Raw genomic sequence first — 25,434 nt, forward strand, 5'->3', positions numbered from 1 at the left:
AATCTCTCCGCTCGTTATCGCGTCCTGAGCCGAGCATCGCTGCGGCTTTTTTTGTTGAGTTCCGCACCGCAGCGTCGAGAACAGAATCGCGACGCTAATTAATATCCGCGGGAGGGTGGTAGAGTTCGTCCAGGAGGCGCCTGGCGCGCGAGGGAGATCCATTGTGGGAGGTAAGAGCATCTAAACCGAGGGCCCGAGATGACGATGTCACTGTCGACTTAATGCCGCGACCAGACACCCTGATCGATGATCCCGGCGCTCCCGCCCCGGGAGTCGACGTAATCTATCGTATTCGTAATCGGGCAGTTTCAAATATTACACATACACATCGCCTTTTGACAAAGTGAGATTTACACGGTGATTAATTATATTTTTTACAAAGGTAAAATTGACGAATAACTTTGTGTTTTCATAAAAAAAAAAAAAAATAAATAAATAAAAAAAAACCAGCGAAGGTGGAGAAAAGAGATAAACAACGGGTTATTTTTGATTGGCTTATGTAAGTTACGAATTGATTTATGGACTGGAGAGTTCTACGGCAGCGGCAGCTGGATCAGATCCGAGAGAAAGAGGGGATTTCGTGGGGATGTTGGACAAGCGGAAAGCGGAGCCGGAGCTTCGGTTAACGCAACACGCGAACTATGCTACGCAGTAATGCATAAACATAGCGCATGCTCCCGGGCTCGCCGACAGAAGCGATTTCCGGTACGGTTGCCTGTACCAATTGTAGCAGCATCTACGACAATTAAGCACGAAACCACGATACCGAGAGAAATACTTATGGGAGAAACACTTACTTCATCGTATCGTATATTTTATTTCGTTTACGAAGTCTTTAAATTATTTAACGCTTATTCGATTATTGTTTAAAGAATTTACCTTTTACAGAAAAAAAAAAAAACCACGAAAGTTTTTCATTTAAGAAAAATTACAATTTAAAATTATTACATTTTTACATTTTTATATTTTTATTATAATATTTTTATCGATTATCACTTATATGCGGTTTGCGGTTACCTTGTGTTGTGTGCACGCTAATTGATTTCTCACGAATCATCATATCTTTCATCAAGGGGTCGTATTTTCGCACGGAAGGAGATTTCTTTCTTGATGTCTCGCCAAAGCGCGTGAAATAATCGCTCGTAAGATTGACAGTGACAAAAAGCCCGTGTTGAAAGAAACACGTGCGATCGTGTGAGGAGATAATTGATAAATTCCGTGGTTCGATAAATAGTCGGACGGTCGTGTTTAAGCGAGCGATTATCACGAGCCTCTGGACGATCACGGTGGAAAAAGGTCGCGATTACGTGGCCGTAAAACGAGGAACGCAAAATCGTGCCGTAAAATCGCCCGCTCGCTTATTACTCAGCTAATTCTTAATGGTTAATATTTATTAAGCGTGATTTATGCAACACGTTTGAGCGTCGGGTGTGTTTCCAAGCGCATTAGGCATAATTTCTCGGCTGCGCAGCCGAGAATTATGAGGAGTACAAGGAGTTAATCGCATTCTGAAACTCACTTGACAATCTCCAACAACTTGCCCGGGTCTCTCTTTCAACCGGGTGTTTATGAGATATCGATAGTCTCTCTTGTCACTCTTATCTTACTTATTTTGATCTGTCGCTCGCGTTTTCGTATAATGCACGGCTCAACCGGCCTCGCATTTCGGAAAAGAATCTCATGAATCTCGTCGGGAACGTTGCATTATTTCATCCAACGCTCCGGAATATCGGATCCATCGCGAGCATCTTTGTTTACCGGTGATTTTCTTGCAAGGCGGTTCCGACGATCTGAACGACGACGACGACGACGACGACGACGACGAGCAGTAAGTAAGTTTCTGACGGGAAATCGATGTCTAAGCGCCATCGTGCTCGGCGGCGGCTGCTACGGTAGATTGTGTAAGCTGGTTACAACGTGCGCTGCACGTAATAACGTCGGTGAGCAGGGTCGTTTTACCCGTTAGGCACCATAAGCGCGAGTCCTAAGGTCTGCAAAAGAGTTTAGTAATCTGTACGACAATTTTCTCATTTTCAACTACGGGCAGAAAATTGCGGAACCATATTTTATTACGTACAAACATACATAAGATTACGTTATATCAATTGACGTTAATCATTATTGACATTACATTTGAGCTTCTAGAATTTAGAGAAACATTATTATTATTATTAGTAATTAAAAAATTTGAAGACCTAAATAGGTTTGTATAAAAATTGAGGTAAGGAGTTTGAGAACAAATATAATGGAAACAGAAAATGATCTGCTATCTATTTTTTATATATATATATATATATATATATATATATATAAAATGCTATAAATACTTTATTATGATAGACAATGTTTTGAGATGACAAATCAATGCTCAAGATCTGTGAAATGTAACCATGGATTTTTATTTTTATTTTTCTTGAAAAGAGTTCGTTTAAGGAAAAAAAAACTTGTTTCTCTCTCTCTCTCTCTCTCTCTCTCTTTCTCTTTTTCTCTCTACCTCTTCATTTCCTTCCTTCCTCTCTCAGAAGATCTCGATAGCGGTTTTTATTAGCGGGATATGCGAGGGGCGAGCAATTTATCGTCGGCCGTGTTGAAACCGGCACGGCGAGATTTACGTCGTATTTATGCATTACGACATAACTCTCCCGCGTTACGGACTGACGATGAAATAACGTCGGGACGGGAATTCGAAGGTGTTGTCCCGTGCGGCGACGAGACGGAAAACGCGAGAGTTCGCGTGGCGGGTTACCCATAAATAATATCAGTGGAGGAATTAATCGACCGGAGTATCGACGCGTTGCCGTTATCACGGCAAAAACAACGAGCAGAGCGAGACCGAGACGAGTGAGGTGGATTAAAAAAAAAAAAATAACGCGAGGAAAAGAGAAAGGTTGAAAGGGAGAGATAAGATAAACAACTGGTGGCCAGTCGAAAAACGGAAATAGCGTGGCGCGCGGCCACGCGCGGTAAAATTAATAATTCTTCAATACCGTAAATCGCGATGCGAAAAGCGCTTCGAAGTCAACGAAGTCGCGTCGCACGCGTTGTGTTGTGCGTAGTCCAGTATGCAACGTGCTCGCGCGTTTCATCGTATATCGTACATCGCTCCGTGTGCACGTACACACAGTATGCACGCGGAGAAACACACACGTGGAACAACGTGGTGTACTCGGCGAGATCATATTTTCCAAATGCGGCGCGGCGCGGCGCGACCGGGTGGCTCGGCGGGGGGGAGGGGAGGGGGATGGAAGCGCCCCGACAAATTATTAACGTGCCCATCGGGGGGCTCCGACTACGTAAATTCTCTCGGGCCTCGCGTACGCTTGAAGGCGATTTAAATAGACTTTGCCGAAATTCGCCGGATCGGCAACGAGAGAGAGAAAGAGACTCGCGGCCTCGCTGCCGGAAGACATTCTTTTTCTTTCCTCGGCGAACGAACGGCGCTGCCGGAATCGTTGCACATCGCCGCGAAATATGAAAATTACAGTAGTGGACGGTAATTCGCCGACGTGACAGAATATTCTTCTGAAAATAGATAGAGAATAGAAAATCAGCTTGTTTTCCTCTCGTTCGATTAGGTTGTATTAGGTAATAGGAAAAGGAGGTCGACGTTACTCTCTACGTAACGTATGTTAATTTTATTAAACATTTCCTTACTCTTAATAGCATCTTAAGGTTACATCACGAAGATCGCTAAAATTTCTTAGCAGTTGCTCTCGGAAAACTCCCAATAGCAAGCTTTTAATTTAATATTAGGAAACTGTTCTCATTAACATTCAGTAAGCTGAGATTTAATCAATCTCAATTCTCTGTCGTTTTCTGGAAACAGAACTAGAAAATTGAAATTAAATTTTCACAGTTAACTTCAAGTGATGTTCGTGGAAATAGCTTTATCCGAAGAGATATATTTTATATATAAGATGCATTTGTTTTCTTTTTATTTAAATTTCAAGCTTCTTTTCCACTTCTTTCACTTTCGTTTTTACATCCATATTTCTAGTACTTTAACGGACGTTAATTAAATAACAAAGTGACATATATTACTTATTTTTACGGTAATAAATAACGTGGGACGCGTGAAGGCCATGCCTCGGAAAATGTTCAGCTTTGAAAAGATACACATGCGCTTCGACCAAGCCCGAGGAGCATTATAATATTACGTCATCATGTTGCGCTTGTGGTTTACGAGCTTGAAGCGCGTAATGTATCCCGGCGGTGTGCTGTGGCGAACACGATGAAATAGCGTGCTTTTAGCGAACGGGGAATAACAAATAAGCTGTAATAAAGCAGCAAGGATGTATTGGCTTGGCACGATCCTTCCCCGTAACTCGCAACTCGAACTGGGAAAGGGTTAAAGGGCCAACTGCGTCTCTCATTACCTTGAAATGGCTTTCCCATGGAAAACTGTGTTGGCGCCAGCATATTTTTTTTCAGTTGCAAACGTGCACACGTGCGTATTGTGGTGCACATTTCATGCTTTATCTTCTCACTTTTATTTTCTCACAGACAGTCGTAAATCGGTAGACGTATAAATCTACAGTTCACACGTGAACATACACGAACACACCCACCCATCCACCCATCCATCCACTCACATACGCACAATTAACCATTCATACCTACTTATTCTCATCCATACACAAGCGTATGGTATACACACGCACACGGTATATTCCCAAATCGTAAAACGCTTCGATGGTAGCCGCCACTAAACAGAGTCGACGAAGGAAGCGCAAGGATTTGGACTTTATGGCGAACACAAAGGCGGCAGAGGATTAACCGCATGGCGGCATCCTCGTAGACTAGCTTTCGCGGTCGATCAACGGGGTCAGGAAACTTAGCGATCGTCTCTCTACGTGGCTTGTGAATTGTCGGGCATGCCGTTATCGATCGACGAGGGGATAGATATATAGGTACGTAAAAGGCCAAGAAGAGATGCTTCCGCGAGGAAGCGCCGCTGCATAAAGAAACGGCAAGCCAGACTCGGAGGATGGGAAATGGGGGCGGTCGAAGAGAGAGAGAGAGAGAGAGAAAGAAAATTGCGAAGCCATAGCAATAAACTGTACCCGGGCTCTCTCGCAGGCGTTTGCTATTCCGTACCTTGGCATCCTGGCCGTCTTAGCGTACGATTCGGTATTCTTCCGGCCGCGACGTTAGAGATAATTTGTGCGCGCTTTTCTCTGTCTCTTTTCTCATTGTCACTTTCGTGTTGTAACCGCGTAATGTATTGTAAACCTGACTGATTTTTCACAGGAATGAGAAATTTTTTTTTCTAAATCTCGAGAAAATCTCAGCTATTTTAATTGATCCATCCGTCGATTATCCTGGCGCGTATTATTCCGGAGTGTCAACAATGAGCATGGCACAGGTCAAGTGCGTATTTGAGAAAGGAATTTCTTATCGATTGCAGGCAGCCCAATATCTTTGACTTTGCGCATTCTCGAAGTGGTCGGTTCAATTTCGCGCGATATTCCCCGTATACCGTGGTATATCGTCTCGGTCGCGCCAAGTCCTTAAATTGAAAGTATCGATCCGATCGTCGGTATCGCCGAGTGTGTCAAGCTGACTTGACTTGACTTGCGCTCGTGCGAGAGGTGCGTATTTTCAGCAAAAGCACTGAAAGAGCGCGATTGAACGAGAGTGAATTGTTTTTCGCACGCGGTGATAAATTCGGGTCGTTCGACGCTCGACGAAGAGGCAGAAGTTTATCGGCGGGGCAGGGTGCAAAACGATTTTACGAGCGTTTCGTTCACCCGTTCCTCCCGTTGGGAGGAGTAAGACGACGGCTACGGACTTCTCACATCGGGTGTGCCCGATGTCACCCAAGTGTGCGTGTGTCCCTTCCGTCGTGTGACACACTGTTGTCACAAGCCGCGGTCGCGAGATCGATAACGGTGAGAGAACCCGAGACGCGTGCACGCGTCTCTCCTTAAGCCGCGTCGCTCGCTAGGCACCTATGAATTATTTACCGCCGATATCGTTATCGTCATATCGTCGTAATCGTTTGCTCGATTCGACGATGCCGATCCATCGGATTCGGATTCGGCGCACGGACGATCCTTACCTTACCTCGCCGAAATCGGTCTCGTCGCTACGTGCTCCGCGGCTAATTTGCTCGCGGACGTATCCGTGGCTCGAACGAGCTGGAGGAAGAGAGAGAGAGAGAGAGAGAGAGATAAAAGAGGGCGAGGGCGAGCGAAAACAACGAGGCTAGCCAAGGCCATCTCGCGCGGATAAAAGCCGGGCGCGCTTTATTTATAGCTATCTTCGCGATAGGAATAACTACTACTACGGCGTTTACAACAACGTGCCCGCAATTTACGATAACGCGCAAATTCCTTTGACGCTTTTACGCGTGCAAAATTAGATTGATTTTCGTCTTTTTTTTTTTTTTTTTTTTTTTTTTCTAATTATACGTCACACTCGACCGATCACTTTTGAGAGCGAGTAGCTAATTTTTTTACGTAAAAAAAACGTTAGCTGCAAATAAATTCCTCTTACGTAACAATCTCGTAGTTGTTCGTTAGGAACCCACAGCTGTAATTAACACGCTGCAATTAGCACTATTTTTCACGTTTACGCCAGTGACGTCGACGCGAAGCGTGATGAAGTGTTAGACTTCCTACTCGACATGGTCGAACGATAATGTCCTATGGAGGAGAACGGGAGGAAGGTAAAGCAATCGAGACTACTAATGGAAAGATTAATTCGATCTTCTTCGCTTCGCGCTCTTTTCATCTTCCTCCCCTCTTATCTTTCCCATTTCGCTTTTTCTTGATTTTATCGTTTTTTTTTTTTTTTTCTTTCCACGGAAGAAAGCGCTGGAAAGCGTCGTAAAAATTTCAACTTGGTCGGCTTAACGGTCGAGAAATTATGTTCAGTTCAGAAAATGGTATCTTTTTGCCTCACTCGGCATTTCGTGTCCAACTTTCGACGTGTTTAGGAAAGTAAAAATCGAGTTTGCCAGATTTTTTTTAACTCGCGGCACGCACAGCTGGTTATCGCGGGTAATAAGCTTTCGTGAAATTTAATTATCATTATTTTCGTCTTATTAGTACCAAATTGGATCCATAATGCTCCCCCGCTCGGGTTGCTTCTGCTTATAATGTACGCGAAGTTAACACAATAATTAATGGCCATGTTACACCGCATGCGCGGGTAAGGTAACAATTAATTACATCACGTTGCCGCTCGTGCGCGTAATATAGTGCCGATATATTACAAACAATCGTTAATTGCCAACAACTTTTCTATTCTCGTTGTTATCAAACATTGCTCGCATTGTTTTTTTTTTTTTTTTTTTTGTGGCTTTTGCACATGCGCGAACGCGTGCATTATGTGCAAAATAGCGGATTATGTATGCGTATGTTTTTGCTAAATTGCGATCGCTGGGATCTGAAAATTAAAACACGGAGCAGCACCAATATTTTCGACTAGGAAGTGAAATAATTTGTCAGTTAAGTTGAAGCAGCGACGGGTGAACCGTCTTTTAAATGAAAAACCGATTCATACTCGCTTGTACTTATTTCAGTTTGGTCGACCAATCCTATTATCCGGTCAGAAATAGCTTTGTTCCTTTCACGTATCACTATATCTCTTTCGGGTTTATAACTTTTTTTTAAACTTCTCGTTCTTCTTTCTCTCATGATTTAGGATGACTCTTTCGAATTTTTATTATCGTTTTACGTAAGCATTTTTTACGGTGTGCGGGACGTAGATTATCCGAAAATCTCATCTTCAATTTGTCCTGCGGGCAAAGAATACTTATGACGCGATCTTTTTTTATTGGCCGCTATTCCCCAACCGCTTCCACTGACCCTCTTTTATTAGATTTGACGTAAAATACGTCGTTACAGCGACGATTTTACCGGCTTTCCATTGCGATTGTCGAGATCGGGACGAAATCTATGGGAGACGAACATAAACGAACTATATAGCGTTGCTCGATTCCGTAGATATTTTTGAATGATCGAACGAAACCGCAAATGTATATCGATTTTACGGGTAGAATGTTTTTGTTAGCTTTTCCGCATACATGGAAAAATGTCATGATTTCTCCATCGCGCGATTTCTCCGTCATTTTATTCCTAATATTTCGCGCGCCTTTTGTATTGATCTTCAATTGTGAGAGTGTGAAGTTTTTCAAATCGGGTTTTTTTTTTCTTTTTTTGAGATAAAACCAGCAAAAGAGATAGATACATTTACGAGGAAAAGTGACCGCTTAAGAAATATGATATAACTTTTATATGAAATGCAAATTCGTTTTTTTGTCACATCTTTTGAAACTTGTTTCTGTAAGATAAAAAATTGAAATTTGCGAATATTTGACTCGTAAGAAAGCAGCAAACAGATGAAAAATGAATTTTTAACGAATTATACTAGAAGTAATAGACAACTGCAATGTTTTAATATACATTACGATATATGTAATATTTTAAAATAATACAGTATGTCTTGTTTTCAAGAAATGGTTAAACTGCAAAGGATACCCAGAATTATGCGTCGCATTATCTCGGATATCGATGCTTTATTTCCGATTGAAGTTCATTTCTTTATCGACTAAAAAATGTCGCCGAGTAAATACAACTCGCTCGAAGTGATTATCGATGAAATAAGTAAACTCTATCCGATTACGAGATTCTTGCAATCTTCATCTTAGAGGCTTGGCAATGCATGTTACAAACACGACATAATGTCATTGCTTCGTTTACTAATGGCAAAGTCTTGCATGTCAATTTTAAACTAAACATGAATAATCATATTTTTACGTGCAAGTAAGACAAAGGGAAGAAACTAGAATATTTTATTATTTTCCCAAAAATATACTCGATTATTAATATTTTTTTTTTAATTTATTAATAATATTATATTGAATATTATATTGAATCCTTTTATTATTGGCTAAAAAAAATGAACGGACGCAGGTGGACAAAATTTATGTTTTTTTTTTCCTCGCAATATTATTTATTTTAGTATTATCATTACGTGATAAATATAATAATATTTGTTTTGATGCTTTAAAATTTTCATTTTTGTTGGCGAACGAAATGAAATAATAACTAAATATTTCTAGTTATATATTCATTTATATTATACGTATAGATGTGAGAATAAATTTGAAGAAATTTTGGAGAGCAAAGACATTTGAAAAGTAACGTTAAGGAAACGGGGAAACGGGAATTGGGACGAATTCAGCTTTGTCTGTGAATATTTTGGCGTTTGCTTTCAAATCGTTTGTGCGAGGATCGTGGAACTCTCGGAACGATTTCTCTCACAGATTTCCGGGAATTTGTCGAAAAACGACGCCGTCGACTGTTCACAGATGAGAAATTCTTCCCGCTCAAGGGGAAGCGGGTTTCGCTCGTTGGCGATCGCCGCCGTGCGCGAAGGAGAATCGTCGACACGTGTAGCAGAAACCGGACGAGGCTCTTCGACGTTTTACGGTAACGAGTGGCTCGCGTACGAAAGCCCTAATTAGCGTTTCCCGGCAGGCAGGTACCTAACTGTAGATTTAAAGGCGTATACCAGCGTCGATCTCGCCCGTGGGTAATGAACTCCGTCGGCGGCGGCGAGAGAAACGGGGAGAGAAGAGGAGAAAGAGGAGAGGAAGAGGAAGGAGACGCGGCCGGGGGGGGGGAGGGGTGGGGGGGGGGGAGAAAGCCGTGGCGAAGGTAAAACGGGCGTTGGAGGGATACATTGCCGGAAGCGGATCTTGTGATAGAGTTAACGGTATCGAGAAGACGTTTGCCGACTGTCGTCGCGTGACCGGTTTTAATTGGCGAGCGGCTCTTTCTCCCGCGATGTGGCTCACCTCACGTTCTTCATCCGGTGTCCATCCGAGAAATTCGGAATCGTATTTCTATCGTATTTCTTTACGTCGTTTTAAACGATAGGCTCAATTAACACCGCGTGAGGTTGATCCTTTGTGGGCGATCCTTGACACGAGTATTTCGAATCCATCATCCGGACGGAGTTTACTCATTTACCTAAATCATTTCATTCAAACTTTGTTAATATTATTGTACATACATTTTGGCTTCTTGCACAATGAGATGCGTGGACATTTGTTTTAGAAGTTTTGAAAGCTGAAAGCTGAATTTTTCTAAATTTTTCCCAATCACTTTAAAGACACCAGAAGAAAGGGATCACTCAAAAGACCCATGTTAGGGACACCACATGTGTATGTGTGTGTCGTTTTTCACATTAAACCACTAAGAGTTATTTTAAATTTATCATTCGCGCGGTAGCACAAATTAAGTGCCCGAATGCGTAATTGCCACACAAGAAGGTGGAACTACCCTACATCTTCGATTTCGACGAATCGCCCGGCAGCTATTCCTTCAAAGTTCCCTTTCCGCCAAAGTTCCGCCCGCGCGTCAACTTCCCGACGAAACGGATCGGCAAGCGATACACATGCACACGGTTAACATACACATCTTGCCTATATGTACACGCCAAAAGTACAAGGAGGAGATGTATAATTTAATGCAGGGGCAAACATTTGCTTTCCCACAAGCCAATCTCGACTCCGATTCCCGCTACTGCCGCAAAATTCCCACCATTAGCGTGGTTTCCGCCGCGAATCTGTTTCGCTGTTTCGTTTCACCGCGTGATAATAATGCTTTTATTTAGACTTAAGGTGACATTTCGTCGCGCGAAATGGAAACCGGTTGATCCGCTGTTGGAATTGTTTTAGATAATCTAAGACTCCACATAAATCAACTGTCATTTAAGTGAACCGTTATTTTGACAGGCGTGAAGTAAATTGAGGCGCGAATCATATTTTGACATAAGAAATAAATCAATGCAAGATGAATTGGGTAAACAATTTTGTTGAATATTAAATATTAACTATATAGTTTGTGCAACCTCCAACATAATTGGGATATCGCGAAATGGATGTCCAGGATGTTTATTATTTGGAAAACCTGGAATCTTCTCTTTGGGAATGTTATTCAATGAAAATCAAGGAAATTTTTGAAATTGCTTTTTTTCAGTATTTTGCCTTTATTATATGATAATCGGAGTTTATTGAATGAATTTTTAACGATAATGATGACTAACTCATCCTCTTAACATCAGAGTACCTGATTTTACGATTAGTCCAATATTCAGTATTGAAGACGACGATTTCGTGTTAGGTGCAATTTTGTTTAATGAAGAATATTTATTTTAATTCAGTTTTATAAAAACTGAACTTTGTATTGATTATGCGTTATATAATTTTTTATTTGCGAAACTGCTTTTGAAAATTAACATCGAAAATTTTGTGCGATATAAAATATTTGCTTTTTAGAATTCTTACAGTTTCTTCGAAATTTGTCGACTTTTGGTTATTGAAGTTGAGTGATTTTTAATTTTATCTTATCACTTATAAACTTTTTATGTGGCTGGAAGATATTAACGGTTTTGCACAATAAACATTTGTAAAGTACATTTAAAGATATTTTTATTATATCTGGATTTTTTAAACAAATTATCTTGAAAAGTCAGGGAATTTTTTCCGGGCTTAGAGTAGACACCCCGAAGGAGACTTTTGCGAGACGGTCGCTTAAACGACCGACTTTTCACGTGGCTAATTTCACGCCAATTGTGTAAGAGCATTGACGCATTCGATCGATACTTGCGATAAATCCTCGACGAAGCGATAATCACTTGGCGCGCGCGCGCGCGCGTTCGCCGGAAGAAATTCGTGTCATGTTTGAACAGAGAAGACAGAGTGTCTCGATCGTGCGGGAAACCTGTCGCACCTGCTGCCGAGGTCAGGGACGATCCTCAGCCGAGATAAACTCGGGAAGGCAGGCGGGCAGGCAGGCAGGCAGGCAAACTGGTTGGTTCGCTACTGCAATTTCCAGCACGATCAACGGGAAGGTCGGCGCACTTGCGAAAGTCCGCGATTTCTCGGGGAGCAAATATTGATTCTTTCATTCGTTCAAGCATTCGCCGACTTTCACGCCGACTGTCAAGTAATCATGATTGACTAGTTGCGCGATTAACGACGATTTGTTTGATGTTATTTCGCAAGATTTTTGGCGACGCGAGCGCTCTTCGAATGTGGACGAAAACACGTGTTATAATGAGGAGGAGAGGAGTAAAGGGAACAGATGGTGAAAAGAGTGTGGGCAGAGTGTGATGAGGAAGAGACAGAAGTGAGGATAAGGAAACGGAACAAGGGCTTTCAGAAGGATTCTAGATGAGGTATTTAGGAAAAGAGGAATAGGAAGAATAGATATAGGAAAAGGCAGAACTGTGGAACTTGGCGTGAGCGCTTTTCAATAAATGTAAAATTCTTCATCATCGCAGATACATTTCGTATTTCGAATAAGCAGACCCGTCAGTCATTTAAATACTCGGATTTAAGCTTCATTCAATGACTATTTGTATTGTACTCGATTAATAATCATCATCATCATCATCATCATCATCATCGACACCATTGTCGTCGCGAAAAACTCGTTATTGGAACTTCTCTACGTAAGGCTTCTACGTAGACATTCGCGGATTCTGTTTATCTGGCCTGAGAACTTGAATAAATTTTTTTCTGACGAGCGTAAATTTGCCTCGGCTGAATTTACACGATGCGGAAAGCGGGAACAAAGGGCGATTATTAATCGGCGGCTGCAAATTCGCGCGCAGTTACCTGAAATCCGGAAACGAGATGTGCCTTTGACACGCGGCGAGTTTACGTTCTCCTTTGACCCATATATAACCGCCCCCTTCCCCCCCTCCTGCCCCGTTCGATTAATGCTATGGCTCTTAATTATGCCGCTAATCGGCGCAATTAATCGCGCGGCGACTCCTTTGCTTCTCTGTTCGTTCGCGTACGGGATATTAATGCACCGTTTGGACGAATGATCGCTGCAAACGTTGTGTATCCCAATTTATAAGCTCGCCCTGCGTTGTCAGCGATTCTGGCAATTTATGGCGTGAGGCATTTAACAAATATTCAGAAACATTCTGCTAAATAGCGAAAAATGATGACTTGGAATCATTTTGAATATGTGGCATTTCCAATCTGACATTTTAATCGAAGTGCCGTATATTTTGATTTTTTTACGGATTTACGGTGCTTGCTACAAATACCATTTTGGAACTTTCGACTTGTACACTTTAATAAAAAAAATTTGTGTACTTTTCCTGTATCTTTTTTGCTAAAATTGTCATTCTGTCGTCATTCCATTGGATATTGTTATCTCTGATACGAGGTATCAAACATTGATATCAATGTATAGAAAGTCAATTATAATAACGACGTATAATCTTATTGCTGTATAAGAAAAAAAGAAAGCCTCAAAATGAAAGAGACACATTGCATTTGTAGGAAAGTTAAATTATTTTTTTGTAGATAATAAATTATTACAGCGATAGCGCCTGAATAGAATCGGAAGATGACTCGGCTCGAAGTTAACTACTCGCTCGCTGTAGAGAAAGTAATCGGGCGTATTATTCGATTAAAAGTAATTGCTTCCTAGCGACCAAAAGGGTCAGTGGAAAGTTAAAGCGAGTGAAAATGAGTAATCGGTAAGCACACTTTTAATTCAAAATGCGATTTACCGCTCAGTCCCGATAACAGAGTGCTTCAAAGTGATTTATTCTAAAATTATTATACATAATATTCAAATTGATTACCAGAAGATACAAAATTTTTGTAGCATTATTATTATTATTATTATTATTACCAGTTTAAGTGTCTCACACAATAATCTTTAGGCTTGCTAACAAAACCGTTCTCTTCATGTAATCTTTTTCTTTATTTTAATAGCTACTTCACCTTTGCCTTTCCCTTTTCCTTTTATCCTAATCTTATTTTATTTCTACACACCGGAAGTATTATCGAACCGATAATTGAAATTGCAATAAATTTAAAGGCGCATGTCGATGACGAAACTTTACGTACGTAATAAATCGATCGTTGCGCAATCTCTAAATTGAATCCTTGATTATGCAAAGTTAAAATGGACGGACGACGAGGGTGGGAAGGAGGGGGCGTGTCATTGTCTCTCGCGTAGACGCATACGTTGCACTCTACGAGAGTCTCGCGAGATGAATGCACCCATGTGCAACAGTTAACCGCGCTCTGTCTTCGCTCGCTTTCGCTTTCGCTTTCTCCTTCGCGTATCGTCCTGCAGCCACGTCTCACTCGGGCGCGAGAGAGAGAGAGAGAGAGAGAGAGAGAGAGAGAGAGAGAGAGAGGAGGGGGGGGGGAAAGAAAGAGAGAAAGAGAGATAGAATCGACTGTGAGTCGCGGGAGAGAGAGAGAGAGCAATGCCACGTCAGAGCACTTATACGCGCGTATCGGTAATTTAATAATAGATCAAAGTCTATTACTGCGCACTCTGTGATGGTTATTACGAGTCGGACGTGAGCGATTGATGGATCGATCGATCCGCGTTACGTTTAGGTACAGCGTGTTACGGACGTTACGAATGGCGAAACTACGACGAGTTAGCGCTATTATCTAACAGCGAGATTTGTTTCGTTTCGTGATGAAACTTTTCTATCTGTTCGAAGGACTCCCAATTCACATCCATATGATTAATGCTCGCGACGTCGCATCGCAATTATTAATCGCGATTACTATTAGTTTCTCTCGTATTGCTGAGAAAGATTCAAGTTTAAATTTAATTAATTTAATTTTTCCTTTCAATTAAAAATTTAATTATTTCTCTCTGCACTCTGGGGGGAGGGGAGAGGGGGCGGGAGAGGTTTTCACTTTTTAAATGTCAACAGCTCCCGTGATTTTCCAACGAAAGCGAATCCGTGCGGCCACCGGAAGCTCGGTCCCGTTATCATCATTGCGATTCCTCCGATCAGCCGGAGGTGAAAACCGACAACCGACGCGGATCTTCAAGTAGCATCCGATCCGATCGTCGGAGCGGATCGTTCTCCGAATGACTTAGACAGGCGTACGCCACGAAGATGTCGCCCGAGGATGTCGCCGAGCTTTCTCTTCCTCTCCCTCTCCTCCTCCCCCTCCTCCTCCCTTCCTCCTCCTCCTCCTCCTCCTTCCTCATCTCTTCTCTTTCTCCTTCCGTCCGAATAAAAGTCGGAGGGAAAGAGGGAAGGAGAGAGAGAGAGAGAGAGAGAGAGAGGGGGGGAGGGGGAGGAATAGAGATCGTAACGAAATTACTCGTTCTGAAACCCGGAGAAACCGGTTCTTAGAGTCGCGACTCTCGAGAGTCTCGCTCGTTTACCTCGGTTTCCACTCTCGGGCATGTGCACACTGACTGGCAGGCCGAGATGCCGAGGGATTAGAGATGCCGCGCGGAGGGATGCTGCGCGCAAACACACACATGCTCCTTTCCTCGGCTCTCGAAGGCGAGCGACCTTGTCGCGTGCGCGTCGCGAGAGAAAGAAGAAGGCTCTCGCGCGCGCCTCTTTCCGAACAAAGACTATGTCCTTAATAGTGTAGCTTAATATAGTTTGCAAAAGGAAATTTTGTTTTCTCTCTCTCTCTCTCTCCTTTCCTTTCCAGTTCAGCTCACATTCTTTAAATTCCTATCCTACTTTGTACCGCTGTATTCATGGGAGGCGAATAAACCGAGGATGAGATTTCCAATAAAATTTATATTCATATGCATTTATAGACAATAATCAATGTGCTTGGGCATATCGGGATTTTTTTCAAGGGGGTTATCAATTCTCTTCATACATAAACAGCAATTTTTGCGTTAATAATAAATTGCTTTTGTGATTATTTTAAAATGCTTGGAATAGAATTTTCTCTCCTTGTTCTTCATTTTAAGTGAAAAGAACATTTGGTTTTGTAAATCATAACTTTACTTTTTTTTTTTAAATTTTGGAGGGTGGGTTAATAATCCCCCCCCCCCTCCTCTCTTTATGTAATCCCGGCCATTTTTATAAGTAGAGCCAAGTTTCTCTCTCTGATATAATTTTTTGTACGATCGTGATTGAATTACGTCACGCGTAAGCATGTTCTACGTCATGTGAGCAAGACGACGGTATTTTTCGAGAGCGCCATTACTTTCCGTTCTCGCAGAGGTAAACATCTGTCGTGAAGCGTCTCAGACTGCGATTAGAGTCCTTTGTTCAAGCTGCGGGGTACGCATTACAATTCATTATAACGAAGATAGTCTGCGAAGTAGACTGCCTTGAGGATAATGAGCCGATTATATACGGACCGTACGCGCAGCGAGACTGTCTTGATCATAATGAATTCGCCGGGAACGAAGATCGAGTCAGCAAGAGAGAAAGAGAGAGAGAGAGAGAGAGCGAGAGGGAGGAAGGGAGAGAGAGAGAGAGAGAGAGAGAGAGAGAGAGAGAGAGAGAGAGAGAGAGAGAGAACGAGAGGGAAGAAAAGAGCGTGAGGGAGTGAGCGAACAATTCGCTCCTTTCCGGATGCTGTTGGACGCTGCTGGCTGATGATGGTGTAGGCATCGATGTATAAGCGCGAGTGGAATTCGAGAGTAAGAAGCCGAGGGAAGACCGGAATGTCTGGAACGAGCGCGACGACACGACGTACCGTTACGCATTTCCGCGAAAGAATGAAAATTACCGTTTCACTTCTTAAACCTTTCCCCCGTAAGGAAAAAAAGGAGACTGTGGAAATAATTCTTCACTTTTGCCGCGTTGTCAGGATCAACTGACGCGTTACTTGGAAGGGTTTTTTTTTTTTTAATACAAACATCTTTTATATATTTAAATTTTATACATTTTTTTCTTTGGTACTATCACGAGTTGGAAATTTGTTGCGAAAAATTGCAAATAAGAATGTTTATTCACATTGATTTGAGAGATTAATGGGAACGTGGATTATTTTTTTTTTTTTTTTTTTTTAAATACGAATTTTATATATAAATTTTGTGCATTCTTTCTTCTATAATAACATTACGAATTAAAGTCAAATTGTTGCCAAAAATCAGAGTAGAATGTTTATTTATTGCAATTTGATGGATTAATTGGAAGATGAATTATTCTCTTTTTAATAAAAAAATGAATTTTGTACATGTTTTTCTTCTTTGATACCATTGCGAATTGGAAACTCAGGAGTTTGTTGCGCAAAGTTGCCAAATAAGAATATTCATTCCGGTTTGTGAAAGCTTCCCTTTTTTTCTTTCGAACCGTTTTGTTTTGATGTATATGTTTTTTAACACGTTAAAAGGGCTCGTTTCTTCACGTTTGCCAACCACAACGGATTTTTCGATATCGGACGAAGAAATACGCGACGCGAAAAAATGGAATGTGTCCGCGAATCGTCGACGCTAAATGCAATTCGTCGAAGTCGCTCGATTTGGCGCGCGTTTCTCGCCAGAGAGACGCGGCTGCGACTCTTCGCGTGTGGAACTTTTTTCGCGTCGCTCGCGTCCTCGCTTTCATGAATATTCCGGCGTTCATTACCGGCGAACGTGCCGCGCCATTGTTGCTTATACCGGCAACAACCGTTGCTCGTTTTCGCGTTTTCCGAGGCACCGATTCCAAATTTTCAAATCTTGACGTGAAATACAATCTTTCGTTTTCGAATCGACGAGCAACGATATGAATCACAATCACAATGGCGAACGAGAGTTTCCGCATTGTTCTTAACCGTGTATGATCGAATTGTTGCTTCGTTCGAATATCAAATTAGCATAATTATTTATTAATGGGCCGAGAATCATCGTATCGTTGTTTAGCGAAATTATATCCGGCAATAATATCGCGGGATATCGCTCTCGTGGATATATTAACGACGAGATACGAGTTAATTGCAGTTTTAGCGCATCGAGGGCGAGGGTACACTCTGGATATGAATATAATATAATTATTATTAGTATTACGAACAATTATCATTATTTCGCGCTCACGTAAAAGTCACGTGAGAACGCGATCGCGTTCGCGTGTCTTTAAAACCGGGATTAACCTTTCGCGAAGTTTTGATGGATCACCTGGCATTACAAATTGCCGCTTAATCCATCAACCAAGTTCAGCAGTTGTGGCAATTATTTTAACGTTCGCATGCGCCTCGACTCTCGTGCGACTTCGACAACGTTGTCGGAATTGCGTGCACGACATCCGACGTGCGTATTCGTTTCGCGTTTGTTGCGCCGTTGATTCCCGATTCGGAACGATCTGATCGAGATCGGATTTTCCGCGGCGTCGCGCGGAAGTCGCGATTTTTAACTTTGAGATTCAACGTCAACGTACTTGGATTTGTCTTTCTTCCTTCCTTAAAGAAATCGCGAGAACGTAGCTTCAATGAAAACTTTTTCTTTGTTTTCAGCTCTTAAATTCCATCCTCGTGGGCCCCGTATGTAATGGTACGATCTGCATAACGATCATTCGACGCATGACACTGCGATGAACAAGTAAGTATATTAGTTATTTGAGGTGTCTACTGGAAAAATCTGGGAAATCTGAAATTTCAGGGAATCTTGTTGAAAATCTAGGAATTTTTTTAGAAATTACTTTTCCTAGTGTTTTGTATTTATAGTACACAGTAATACAGTAATCGTTTGTCTATTGAATTGTTAACGGTAATAGTTGAAGACTACGATTTCAAGTGTCAAGTGCACTTTTGTTTAATAAAAACATTTGTCTTGATAGTTTATAAAAGTTGAATTTTGTCTCGAATTATGCATCATATAATGTTATTGAAAATTTATGCAATATATTTAGTTTTTAGAGTCCTTATAGCTTCTTTAAAATTTTTTAAAATTTGATTATTGAAACTCGAATGATTTTTAATTTTATTTATATATAAACTTTTATTAAGATTTTGCGCAATAAATATATATTTATTTGTAAGACACAACATTTAAAAATTATTTCTATTTTAACCAATTGTTGTCTCTGAAAATCAGAGAATTCTCAGGGAATTTTTTTCTCAGATTTGAGTAGACGACACTGTTATTTTATTCAAACTATAATTCTTCAAATTTCCATTTTTATCATCTAAGAATTTATTTCTTTAATAATTGTGCAATTTTCTCGATATAATTCTTAGCGCTTTATTTTACGTTCGCGCCGGCGAACGATTAATCTCGCTTCTGCTAAAACGTATTTGCTCGTAATTGATCATCTCACGGATTCTGATTCGCTGGAGTATCGGACGACGATTAATAAAGCATGCAATCGGATCCGAACGAGACGCCAGTAAATCGCAGCATTTCTTCCTCCCCTTTTTTTTTTCTTCGTGACGTTTCTACGATTACAATTACGATGGCGATCGTAAATCAGCGCTTCGATGCGCCATTTGTGCCCGCCGCCTGGAAGGCTTGTTCTTGGTCACCTCGTATGACATAATGTTATATGAGCGAATGCGGTTGTCTGTAGTAGTCATATATATATATATATATATATATATACCAGACTACGCGATATAGTTACCCGTATGGTTACAGCTAGGCATGTTATCATTGTCGATGCGCGTAATTGCCTTTACGGTTGCACGCACGAGATTCACGAGGCTTTGCGGGATCTCGTAGGATCTCGTAGGCTTGGCTTCGCAGAGCCAAGCGTGTCCCGGAAGGAAGACAAAAAAATCGTCAAATGCATTTTACGCGTGAGAGCAATTTCGTGAGGTAGGGATTTTTTTTTTATATATTTGCAGCTGTCAATGGTATAGATTAATAAAAATGACCGCTGCTTATTCGGCGATTAAAAAGCGTCGTTAAACACGCGACGCGGTAATTAAGTCGAGAAATTGTGAAACATCACTCGTTCGGTCAAAGGCCTTCTACGCGTGCTTTGCATCCGGACATGACACATTGTTAATAACGAGGAGGAGCGACGCGATGGCAGAATGGAGAGGAGACCTTTGTTAACTCGAGCGTCGCGTTATCACTGTGCGATCGTCGTTGCGACGGGTTACGACGTAACGGCGATTTTTAAAGCTTCTCTTCCGCTCTTCTTCCTCCCTCCTGTCGTATTCTTTTTTTCCTCGTTTTTCTCAGCGAGTCATGCATCGCCCGATGAATCTGCAATCTTTCCGCGCGATGTGCCGTTCTCCGATGATTAGCAGCAGGAACTAAATGTCGAGAGGATTTCGTTAACAGTTGTACATACTTTAGTTTATATTTTTTTTAATAATTTATGTTTTATTTGTAGTATCCCATATGTAGTATTCCATATAGGTGTGTGAGAAATATATGTAATCGCAATGTGTATAAATTAGTAATGTGACTATATTAATTATAGAAGAAAATTTGGAATGTATGAAATTTATTTTTATTTCTTTTAATAATTTTTTTGTACAAATATACATTAGGAAAACTACAAATGCTCGATCATATCCGTAACAAAAGATTTAGTAATAATAATAACATTAATGTAAATTAACGTAATAATAATAATAACATAATATCAAAATATGATGCACTAATTACAGAAACAGTATTACACTATTACAATATTATAACATGTATGTTTATCATAAGATAAAAAATTATATAAATTTATCGACATTGTTCATTTCTAATTAGAAAAAAATGCCGAAAATCGTGACTTACTCGGTTTTTATTCATATTTTTTTTTTTTATTCAACACTTCAATTAAAACGTAATGACATATATATTTTTTTACTTGAATTGTTTGTAAAACGTTAAAGAGAACACATCTTTATATATCTCATGAATAAATCGTATGACACGTACACAATACGGGATAACTCGTATCTTGCAATTTTGTGAAAATTATCTCTACTGCGTATAGTATCTCGTCGAGTTTATTTCGTTCTTTTAGATCCGGTAAAAATCTGGAGTTCCTTCAGGAAAACTCCAATACCTCAAAAGGAGAAACGCTCGTGTAAGGTCCACTTACGTGAGGATTTTTCCAGAGAGGAAGGAGAGAGAGAGAGAGAGAGAGAGAGAGGGGGGGGAGAGAGAGAGAGAGAGACGATATAATTCATCATAAATCATTCTTCTTCATCGCTACCGGAAGTCTGAGCTTTCGACGAGAGTGTATACAGCAATCGTAGACGGCATGATAGTTTTTGGATAGGAGGGGGGGTTAATCCATCACCGGATCGAAAATAGTGGAATCTGGCATCGGCGATATGTATCGCGGAATGGTGGCGGAGAGGTGGAGGACGTTCCGCGGAATTGAATGCAACGAAAGGGCGCGCGCGTCGGTCGGCAGAAATTGAAACGTCGCGCGGAAATTGAACGGCGAGCGAAACTTTTTCCCGGTCGTTCACTTCGGCCATCGGCGGGCCCCGGCGCGGAAATGGAAGCTGCCTGTAAACCGAAACCCCCTTATAAATCAGTCCGGTACTTTTCGAAGCCGCCGCCGTTCAAAGGCCATATCTTTCTCCATAGGATCTTGCGATTGTTCCGCATCGCGTCTCGCTGTTTCCCTCACGTATTTACTGTCACGCGAAAAAATTATTTCTTTTTGTATATATATATATATATATATATATATATATGTCTCGAATCACTGCGTTTTTTTCCACCGTAGATGTAATTTTTTTTCTTAACAAAGAAGGGAATGCTGAACTTGACTGTATTACCATTCATTTTTCGATTTTTTTTTTTTTTAGTATTTTTATAGATTTGAAAATCCTTTTCCACAATTAAAGTACATTAATACGTGTCTATCATATGGAATTCGTGTCAAGAACGAAAAAAAAGTTTTCTCTTTTTTTTTTTATCATTTGGCGTTTAAAATGGTGAAGTCGTGTCGATATTTGCTTTATATAAAAATTTTGCAACTTGTATCTATAAAATTAGTATCGCTAAACTTAGAGAGATTACATTGAAGAAGCAACATTGAGTTTTTAGAATTCGGCTTAGACATCTGGATGTGATATGCGAAAAGTCTACACGAAAATTTTTTTTCATATGCTGCACAAATATATGCTAGGACACTTTCGTCAGCGTTTTGTCTATATCTCTCCATAACGAGAAGAGATATTTATAGTTTGTGAATAACGTAGATCGTATAGTTACGTCTAAGAAAAAAACTTTGGCAAATTAAAAAATTAAGTAAAGTGTGCTTTCCAAGAGGGATTCTAATATTTGCTTCGATATCGTATATCGAACGATGAGTGAAAATCATGCGCTAATTTTGTTTCACATATGAACATACCTTTATACGCGATCAAAATGAAATATTTCTTACCGTGTCGAGCTGATTTCATGCTGTCGCGCGAATCGAGCGAATCTCGGAAATCCGATTATGCGTCCGGATATATTCATACAAATGGATCTCGTGTCTCGGTCGCGGTTGCCTGTTCCGTCTCCTACTACTTCGTACTGCAATTTTCAGCCCGAGGACATTTTCGCCTTACGTTACATTGAATTGAATACCTCGATGCATGCAGTTGTGCGGGGGGCGCGTGCTACTTAGAAGCAGCCGGTGATACGTGTATTTATACGTGCACTTATCGCCTCCGAGATTACGCCTCTCTAATCTCCATTAGGAAGTAATACATCGCCTCTGGATACGTTCGTGTATATCTTCATCGCGTGTAAGGAAACCTCTTGTATGTCATAGCCCCCCCACGTCACTTTGTAGCGATAGCGAAATCTAACGCGTTAAATACCGCGTAAATTTTGATTAATTTTTTTTTTTTTTTTTTTTTTCGAGAACGCAACGATCGAATAATGATACGATATCCGGTTTAATTAAGGAATATATCTTTGTTTGTCTTTCGCATAGAAAAACCGTTGCCGCGAAATGTTTCGAGAGAAACGCGATTGCCAATAAAAAATGGGAATTAATTTACAATTTTAAAGAATTTTTATTAATTTCGCGATATGAATCTTTTTCCAAGTTTGAAAATTAATTAATTTTTTTCTGACAGGTCAGGAAACATTTACTCGAAACATTTCCTCCGCCGCGTGAATACACGATTTCATCACTTTGCAAAAAAATCGTGACGCGAAAGGTCAAGAAATTTTAAAAAGTAGCCGCCGCCAATTTTCAGATCTCCGTGTGTACGTCTCGTTATCGCACGTGCACGGCTCCCTCTGACTCGTCGACCAATCTTCGTCCCGCCTTCCGTCCGTCCGTGACAGGTCCGCAACAGTTTGCCACTTACAGCACCTTCCGCTCCCCTCAGCTATAACCATCTCTCATTAACGTCCGTTACTTCGCACTCGATTCCGCACCCGGAACCACCTCGGGGCGCCCGCCTTTCTCTCCCATTATTTCGCCGGCTTAAGAGGCAAGGATGTGTACGAGCCGACGCCGACGCAGTAATGCTTCTTTTTATCGCGGAACGCGATGCCGCACTTGTCGGAGGGTGACTCGCAAGTGAGGAATCTTACAAATGGGATTGTTCGCGAGTAAGGAATGAAAAAAAAAAAAAAGAGAGAGATCCCTACAGCAATTTTGCTACTTATTCGATAGAAATTGGGGAAGGATTAAGTTTGATAAAAATTCTCTGTTATTGAAGTCGCCAAATATTCTATGGAGAGTCCGTAAAAGCACGACGAAAACATCCCACCCCATTGATCCGCAACAATTTTGCACGAGCTTCCAACCAGCATGCTTGCAACCTTGTTCCATAAACGCGTTCGGTAATGGTTGTATGTGTATATGTCTTCTTGATCATGCGTCACCACTCTTTCCCCGGCACAGCATGAACCAGTGCCCCATTGACCTACATATGAAACATTTATTTCGAAGCACCTTGAAATGTTAACCTGTCAACCTTTGAAACCAAGTTCAATTTGATGAGCGGGATTAGGATTAGAGCCACGGAGCCAATGTTTGAAATTGATTTCGCATTCTCTTCGCAAAAAAAAATTCAAATTATTTAAGGCAATTTTTTTATAAAAAAATTTATTGTTTACTTGTATGTCTCTTCTTGTGCAGATTTTCAATTTTAATTTAAAGATTAATTCAATTTTGACTTCTAAATATATGTATTTTATATATATATATATATTAAAAATTTTGGATTTATTAATTACTTCATTTTTTTGTTTGTTTGTAAACTTAACCTACTCGAGACTCATATTTGCGATCAAAAAATTTATTACTAATACATAAAGTTGGATTTATTCAATTAATTAAATCAATTCAAGCGCATCAAATATCTTATTATAGCGCCTATTACATTTTCGAGTGTAAATTGAGGCAAATTTCCGTTTTCGTTGTGTTTAGGAACCTATATATAAAGTCTCAAATCTCAAATATTACGTTCCAGTACAGTGAAGTCATAGATACCTTTCGCATCGTATTACTTCCGATTCATATAAAATGCGCGAATGCGGAGCTTGTTTACCGGTCGTTCGAAGGCGGGGGCAGCGAGCAGGAGTGATTGATATCGATCGTACGCTCGATTCGTGGCGGAAAACGTGGCTGTCGTAGGACGACACGGCGATGATTTACGATTATCGTTGTAACGTGGGGCCGGTAATAAGCCGCAATCGCCTCTTCCTTGGCGCACCTGCGTGCCGCTGCCGTCGCCGTCCCCGTCGCCGTCCCCGTCGCCGTCCCCGTCGCGCAACGATTGCATCCTTACTGGGTCAGCACGCGCGCGTGCGATCGATATCTTCACCTTGCCGAGACACGAGCGTGCACCGGCGATCTGACCTACTGACCTACAAGCGGCAGCAGGTCGCCGGGAACGAGGACACGAGGGCCGCGTACTGGAAAACCGGACCGGTAGACGCGGACAGTTAGATGGGATACGACGACTCGAGTGCGCTCGATGATTGTCGGTGATTGACTGCACTGCACATTTTCTGAATATGTGAAAAAATCGCTGATAAATCACCCCCCCCCCCCAAGTGTTTCGATCGGAAAAATCCAATAGGCAAGCAATGGAAAGGAAATATAAGAATTTTGAAACTCACAAAATTATATCTTAAGATAATAATAAAAAAAATTAATAAAAATTGCTGTCCAAATTGTTTCAATAATTGCACGATGATTGCACCGACGATCGCTATTTTAATATGTGATAAATCGCTGATAAATCACCCTCAAGTGCTTTGACCAAACCGAAAAATTCAATATGCAAACAAACAGACAACGAGAAAATGCAAGAATGTCTAAAGCTGTGCGAGAACTGTTTAAACTTATAAAATTATTAGAATTAAGAATGATTCTTGATATAAATACAATTTGAAAAATTAAGATAACTGAGCGATTACATTTTGATATTAGAATCAAGAAATCTCTTCACATTACCGAAGATGGATCGAAATGTGGAATCGGAATGTGACGAGAATTTTTATATTAATAAATCACTAAAAGTAAATATTTGCGCACTTCTTATGCGTTTTCTTTTTAATTAAAAAATTATACTTTAATATAATAATAAGGTGATAAAGTTGCTGTCGCAATTAATTCAAAGGAGGTCCGGGGATGAAATACATCATGAGACGCGGAGAAGATCGAGCGCAAAAGAGCGTCAGAGCGATAAAACGGTTGTAAATCATATCGAATGGGTTACATCGGCAACGCGGGCTAATTAATCGCGATGCCAAGCGAGGAAATACAGCGGGTGATTATTCCGGTCGATGGACCAGAAGCAAGAAGCGA

At 40.9% G+C, this 25,434-nt stretch overlaps 1 protein-coding gene across 4 annotated transcripts in view; it reads left to right on the top strand.

Moving 5' to 3' along the window:
- The window catches only part of LOC105425275 (uncharacterized), a 198,616-nt gene that overhangs the window by 72,727 nt on the left and 100,455 nt on the right, over positions 1-25,434 (top strand). For 3 of the 4 annotated variants that reach the window (XM_089073501.1, XM_089073500.1, XM_089073503.1), the window contains one exon: positions 18,218-18,302. The exons of the other annotated variant lie outside the window; for it this stretch is intronic. The gene's annotated coding sequence lies outside the window, so the exon portion shown is untranslated. The remainder of the gene's footprint in view (positions 1-18,217; positions 18,303-25,434) is intronic. 4 annotated transcript variants of the gene reach the window in all.

The sequence above is a fragment of the Pogonomyrmex barbatus genome, unplaced genomic scaffold (genome assembly GCF_055798465.1).
Source record: "Pogonomyrmex barbatus isolate J1 unplaced genomic scaffold, ASM5579846v1 scaffold15, whole genome shotgun sequence".
In the NCBI taxonomy this organism is placed as follows: domain Eukaryota; kingdom Metazoa; phylum Arthropoda; class Insecta; order Hymenoptera; family Formicidae; genus Pogonomyrmex; species Pogonomyrmex barbatus.